General features: G+C 36.0%; 1 pseudogene; it reads left to right on the top strand.

Moving 5' to 3' along the window:
- Positions 1-262: 262 nt before the first annotated feature.
- Positions 263-727, top strand: LOC138165505 (large ribosomal subunit protein eL30 pseudogene; annotated as a pseudogene).
- Positions 728-7,783: the final 7,056 nt, after the last annotated feature.

The following is a 7,783-nucleotide window of genomic DNA, read 5'->3' on the forward strand; positions in this document are numbered from 1 at the left end:
CTTGAACTGAATTTCCCATATACACATCCTAAAGTCAACATGTCTGCAACTGAACTCATTATCTTCCCTCCAAAACCTCCCCCTCTTCCACACCACCAGTCATCCAGGTTCACAGCCTTAACTCTGCACGCTCTCTCATCCCTTATATCCAATTTCTTTCCAAATCCTGTTGTGTTCACCTTCATAACACCTTTCCTATGTGCCTCCTTCTCTCCTCTAATCCTGCCACCACCTGGCCTGTTGAAAGAGCAAGGAATTCCCAGCTGCCTTGGCAGCAGGTCTCTGGCTGAGCATCCTCCCGCACCACAGGCAGGAAGATGGTGGCCGCAAAGAAGAGGAAAAAGTCACTGGAGTCCATCAACTCGAGGCTCCAGCTGATCATGAAAAGCGGCAAATACGTGCTAGGCTACAAACAGACCCTGAAAATGATCAGACAAGGCAAAGCCAAATTGGTCATCTTAGCCAACAACTGCCCAGACTTGAGGAAATCAGAGACCGAATATTACGCTATGTTGGCCAAAACTGGCGTACATCACTACAGTGGCAATAACATTGAATTGGGTAGAGCAAGTGGGAAGTACTACAGAGTATGTACACTGGCTATCATTGATCCAGGTGATTCTGATATCATTAGAAGCATGCCAGAACAGACCAGTGAAAAGTAAACCGTATAAAAGTATACTTTAATAAACTGGGCCAAAACTTGTTTAAAAAAAAAAAAAAGAAAGAGCAAGGAATTGATCTCTTTGCTTTAAGATTCTCTCCACTCAGCTGCCAAATTAATCTTCCAAAGCTTAGCTCTGAATCATATCATCCCACTCAGCCCCAGTCAATTAACTCTAGTAGTTCCCTATCACCTCAGGATCAAATATAAAATTTTCCATTTGGTGTTAAAGGTCCTTCATAATGGGACCCCCTTCCTACCTTTCCAATTTTCTTATACATTACTGACCCTCATGTACCTTGTGATCTAGTAGTATTCACCTACTTGGTCTTTTTCCTGCACAACATGTCATCTCCTGATTCTGGGCATTTTCACTGGCCTCATGCCAGTAATTCTCTCCCTCTTTGTCTCTGCCTCCTGCTTCTTTGGCTTTCTTTAAGTCTCAACCAAAATCTCACCTTCTACAGAAAGTTCTTCTCAACCTTTTTAATTCTAATGCCATGCCTCTATTAATTATCTCCAATTTATCCTGCATAAATATTATTTGTACATGATTGGTTTCATATTGCCTCTTTCATTATACTGTTAGCTTCTTGAAAGCAGGAATTGTTATTTGCTTTTCTTTAACACAACAAGCACATAGCTTAATAAATGCTTGTTGACTCACTGACCATCCTCCCAAACAATGACCAAAAATTCTAGTAGGGAACATCATGTAGGTGATGCCATGACATGCAAGTGAATTGGATTTAAGTGAGGATAGGCTGTGCAAAATCACCAGCCTTACTTTCTCCTCTGGAGAAAGGGTGAGATATAATCTGGGTCCAGTGGTAAGATATAGATCAGGATAAATGAAAGTGGTCCTGGATGCAGCAGGAGATGTTGGCCTTTTTAAGTTAAGGTCTTTAACAGGTCTTGCTTTAACTGAGGCAACAACCATTCAGTGATTAAGGCAAGGACAGAAATTAAAAAAAAAAAAATCAGTCTGGAAGTGGAAGACCTTCAGGGTTTCTGGCCAAAACAGAAACAATTGCTATAATATGTTCATTCTGAGCCAGCATTATTTTTTTTTTAATAGCATGGTTCTCTGAAGAATCTGAAAGCACTTGCTAGACACAGTCATGTCTACTGCAAACTTTCTCACTGATTAGGGAACAAAAATTTTAATGATATGTAAATCACTTAAATACTTTGGGAAAATCACTTCATCTATCCAGGCCTCTATTTGTTAATTTACAAAACGAAAAGTTTGCCTGTATGATCTCTAAGATCCCTTCCAGATTTAAAATTATGCATATATTAATATACATAGGTAACCTCAGTTAACTTGTACAATGATCTGGTTAAATCCTTTAATCCACTCATATCTATGAATATCTTTCTTGTGTTAGGTGACTTAATTTTGAATCTAGGCTTGATAACTTATTTGTTTTATGATATTAGACAATTCACTTCCATGGCTGGATCATTGTTTTTTCATCTGTAAAATAAGGGAGTTGGACTGAATAATCCTAGCTCTAGGTCCTATGTTCTCTAATCCTAGATCACATTAATATCCCTGGGACTCCTTACTAACACGAACAGGTTTGCTGGGGTAAGTCTGGACCAGGCCAATCTCAAAAGCCATTTGACTCATTCCCTATAAAAAATAGCAATGGTATAGCCAAGGCACTCAGACATCAGTTATATTCCCATGAATAAATCTCCTCATATAATTAAATACAGATACATTAACATTTTCTTTAAGAAAGTAATTGATAGGCTCTGTACATGGCACATACTAAGTAAAACCATAAAGAATAAAAGTGATTATATTTTAAAAGGAAGGAAAACACTTGTTGATGTGGCTATCTGTTGTTTGTTAGATGATTGGTTAATGAGATCTAATATTGGGATTAGTAAAAAAAAAAAGTAAGAAATAATAATGAAAAGATGTTATGTACAATTTAAAAAACTTAATTCTAAAATAATTGAAAAATTAAGTGTAAAACATGGGAAATGGATTACAGAAGTGACCTTTATATCAATTATAATAATATTTTTCAGAAGTTTAGTCAACAAAAATTGCCACAAAAAGATGTCAGGAGAGCTCATAAAGTACCTTGGTGATCAAACATCTGACTTATTTTCAAATGGAAAGGGGTGACTGCCAAAGTCAACATTTGTTAGGTTACAAATTCATTTATTTAAAATCTTATTATAAAGAAAGATGATGGATTATTATATCACTTTATAAACTAATATCACCTCATAAAGCAGAGAGAAATGGTAAAGGGCAAACCTAGTTTAAACATTCTGTTAAGACTTTTTGACAGTGATATCCCACTAAGCAAAGTCATCCAAAGGCATTCAAGTATGAAAATGGGGAAGAAAAATAGATAAGATTTGCAAAAGCTATTTTAACAAATTGCTTCCTCTATCATGTATATTGAAGGCACCACATATAAGCACAATCTCTGATTTGTTTATGGAAAAGGTACTACAGAGAATATGGATGGAAAAAGTAGCTAGACTGAAACCATGTTGGAAGTAACGCAGATGCTAGGATGTTGGGAGATTCAAGGAATAAGGTATGAGGTATATAAGGGATGAAAAACTAGTAAAATAATGGGGCAAAACATTCAGATTTAGTTAATTCTAAAAAGCTGACCAAAAGAAAAATAATAACCAGCCTATATGTCTGTTGTCTCACATATGCAAAATAATTGTAAGCATCGTTTATCCATGAGTAGAGGACATACTTGATGAGAGTTACTGGAAAATAATGAAGTTTTCTCAAGCATTATTCAACACAGGATGACATCTTTATGATTTCATAATTAACTAAAAGACATAGAGAATATAAGATCCCACTGTGTTTATTACTGGCTGAATATTTACAAAAAAATATTTTATTTGGTAGGACCAAAAGCTTCCATACAGGCTCTTTCATAATAAAGAGTTTCTTATCCATATGTCAAAATCACCCAAGATTCTTTGGAAGTTCTAATATCAATAGCAGCCCTAGTCAATGATCCTCCAATAAAAAGATCAGATAAGGCATAAGACAGGGAACTGTATGCTCCCCAAAGATATTCAAAAATCACAAAGTCTAGGTCAAGGAGAGATTCTCCATGGACAGTGATGTTCTTTAGGTACCTATTTTTGCATATGATATTATGCTGATTCTATCAAGCCCCAGAATATAACAGAGCCCCCTAGAAGAGATCAAAGAAGTTTTACCTGTGTACTCACATATAAAAGGCCAAGGGATGAAGAATGTCTGTGGTGAAGTTGGCAGCATACATTGGACTAATATCCAATGAAACATTTATTTCTGCCTGGGACAAACAATAGAGAGACAAACAAGTTAGGTGTGGAGCTGAAAAAGAGGGTAAGAGTGGATTTATTTCAAAATTGTCTGTTAACCCCAAGATTTATATGAAAATAAAGGCCCATATTTTCAATATTAACATTGTATTCATCTTGTATAAGGCAGCAAAACATGGAACACCTTTATATGGTGAACCTTTACAACATGCAAACATCTTTATAGGAAGCAATCAAAAGACTCATGCTGAACCAAGAAAACATTGTTTAGAGTAACAGCAAGAATTGTTTTAAAAATGACTTTGAGTGAACAAGTCATTTTGTCAATTTTTAATACCCAAATTAACTATAAAGGACATATGAAGAAAGATGCTATTTGCATCCAGAGAAAGAACTGATAAATATGAGTACATAAAGAATTATTTTATATATAATACCTTTTGTATCTAATGGTAGCCATCTCTAGGGTGGGGTAGAGGAAAAAGGGAAAAAGAAATTATATGACAATTTTGTTGTATGCAAGTTGTGCACAGTAGATTTGCAGTTTCATATGCAAACATCTTTTTAGTGTACTATGTTATAGAAATGCTTGTTTTATTCCATGAATTAAAAATAAAATAAACTGTGTGTGTGTGAGAGAGAGAGCGAGAGAGACAGACAGACGTGGAGGAAGAGAGAGAGAGACAGACGGGGAGAGAGAGAGACAGACAGAGACAGATGGAGAGAGACAGACAGACAGACAGACAGGATGGTGGTCGTGAATAGGTTATAACATTTAACTACTGAGGTACTAACATAAAGTACAGCATCAAGAATCACATGATAGGAAGTGAAGCTGGACTAACCAGGTGGTAAAATTACATAAAATTACATGTATGAACAGCCAGTGCTGAGTGAGAGAAGCAGAACTAAGAGAAAGTTGTACACATCATATCTGTGATGACTGACTTTGATAGTCTGGCCTCATCTCATCAATGCAACATTATAAGACAGCTCCAAAGAACTCGTGAGGGAAAAGGCTCTCCATATCCAGAGAAAGATTTACCGAGTCTGAATGCAGATCGAAGGAAACTACTTGCTGTCTCTTTTTGGTTTTGTTTCGTTTCTTTCTCATTGTTCATTCCATTGGTTATAATCCTTCTTTACAACTTGACTAATGTTTAATGTGAAGGTATTTGTAGAGCCTATATCTGAGGGCAGGCTGCCATTGGAGAGGAAGGGGGAGAAAACTGGGAACTCAAAAGCTTGAGGAACTGAATGTTGTAAACTAAAGGTTAATTAATTAATTATTTTTTTTTAAAAAAGAGTAAGGAAGGTCTTCACCATGTTAAGTGATAAACTTTGGGTATAATGTGGACAAGAATCACACAAATTGGGCAGGGATGGATGAAATTCAGTCTGAATAAGTGGAGGGAATTCCAGGATCACTGAAATTAAATATTTATTTTAATATTGAGTGTACTGAAAATTTTGGGGGGACATGATAACTATCTTCTGAAATAAAACTAGGTTTCCCTATGGGGAACTAGTCCTTGAAACAGATGAAGATATTCTCTTCCTTCTTCTAATCCAATTATATGGAAGTGTGAGAGAGCCAGTTTCTGTCTATGAGTACGGCAGGGGTCATTATAGTAAGATAACAAAAAGTCTTCTAATTCACTGTGGAACAAGGGAAAAAATATATTTTAGACATTGCTGAGCCAAAACTGAGAATGCATACAAAAGATATGACCTTCATATCTATTTCCTTGGTAGCTATCAGCAGGTAGAAATGTTAGGAGCTGTCTTTCAAAGAGCTGGGTTGGGGAAGGGCACAATCCTGAATCTCGTATGCCCAAGGCAGCTATCCACACATATACATTTCTGTCTCTTTATTTTAATTCTTTCTTGATATCAGACAAAAGAATATTTCAAGGTAGATCTGTCCAGTAAGGGATCTTGTGAGTTCAGGAAATTCATAGTTTGTATCAGCAACTGGAGTTGGTAGCAGAGTCCACCACAGGCAGAGAAAGTGGCCATTGAAGTGTAGGAGCCAACCACAAAGGAAATACCTTGCAAGACAGATGGGGAAACATAATCACTGAAAGATGGTGACAGTTTTAGGGAACAAGATTCCTTGTGGGGAAGAGAATGAGCAGCTGAGGACTCAACAGAGGAATCAACTATCCCCAGCTGCAGTAAAACAACTTGTCCTAGTAGCAAAAATGATGCACCTACCTGAGAAATACATCTATGAAGGAACTTATGAGGACTCCACAAAGGGAAAAAGGAAATTTCAGGACCAGGAATCTAGAGACACCCATTTATTCTTTACATCTATGTCTCACGACCATTATATGTTAAGTTTGAGCCCACTATCCCCCAAGGGTATTCTATGTACAAGCAGAGAATGTGTCCACAATTTGGAGCAAACATTATATACTAACATATACCTTCCCACCTAATCCATTTTCTAAAAGTTAAGAGAATCTAGCTAGCTGACTTAAAATGAGGAGGACATTATTTAGAGTACATGAGTGACAATGTTAAAAGCCTGAACCCTTTGGGGTTGCCCTTAAATTCTTATAAAAGTAGGAATCAAAGCTGTTCTTTGGGATCTCAAACCTGAGTGCCCCAGAGAATGCTACACTTTAAATATTTGAAGGACTGTCACATGGGAGAGGAACTAGAATTTTACCTTGGAACATAGAATCATAGATCAAAATGGAAGGGAACTTAAAAACCATTCAGTTAAATCTGAATAGCTCACATGTAAAACAACAGCAACTAAGGATCATAGAGCTTGTTATTTGCCAAAGATCTCATATATAGAAAGCTCATTGACTGGGTTTGAACTCAAATTCTCTATCTCAAAGTCAGTTCTTTTTTCCTTCTTATAACATAGCTTCTTATTACTACCAATGATGGGTGAAAGTTGCAAAGAAGCAAATTTAGGAAAAGTCCTAATTAATTTAAATGATGGTTCCCCTTCAACTGAGGTCCTTTTCTTGAGGATGGATTATCACTTGGTTATTTTGTACAGGAGATTTTTATTCAAGAACAGATTGGACCAAAGTTTCTCTTCCAATCCTTAATTTCAAAAAAAAAAATCTTCAGAAGTTCAGAATTCAATCAACAAGAATTTATTAAACATTTACTATGTGTCAAGAATAGAGTTTTGAAGACATTGAATATGGTGAATTCTAAATAGCTCCACAAATTATAAAATTAACTATATCTTAACAGAAAGGAGAGTGTGGTTTAGCAGAGTGAAACTCTCCGGAATCCGTTGTTTATGGAAAAGATCACTGTGTGATTAGATGAAAGATAAAAATATCAATACCAAATTAGAGGAAAGAAGAAGAATGAGAAGACACTATGTATAATGGCATACATTCTAAACTGACCTGCTTAAGCTGCTGACATGACACACAATGGTAAGATATGGGTAAAAGTAAATAAGTTTATTTTATTATCATTTCCTTGAGAAGCCAATATTGGATCAATGAGTGGGAGGAAAAGCCTAGAAACTGCCTCAGATAACCTTACATCTTCTTTCTGTGCAAGAACAGTTTGGGTTAATTAGGATTAAATAGAAGCCCATTTGCTGAACATAACAGAAAGTAACTTCCAGAAAGTGGAAGATTACAAGTAATATTTTTTTCATAAAATAGAAGAGAGAAAAAAACTATTGAGTAGAAAACATGCCTGCAAAGAAAATGATGTGAGACTCAGCTAAACCAAATTATTCTGACAGTTTTTACAAATGAAAATGGAAGGATAACCAATAAACCTGGAATGAAATAGATCACTGACATTTCTGTGATAATC

Source organism: Petaurus breviceps, unplaced genomic scaffold, assembly GCF_028583685.1.
Source record: "Petaurus breviceps papuanus isolate PSGF00001 unplaced genomic scaffold, PetGlider_PUasm1.0 213, whole genome shotgun sequence".
Taxonomy (NCBI): Eukaryota; Metazoa; Chordata; class Mammalia; order Diprotodontia; family Petauridae; genus Petaurus; species Petaurus breviceps.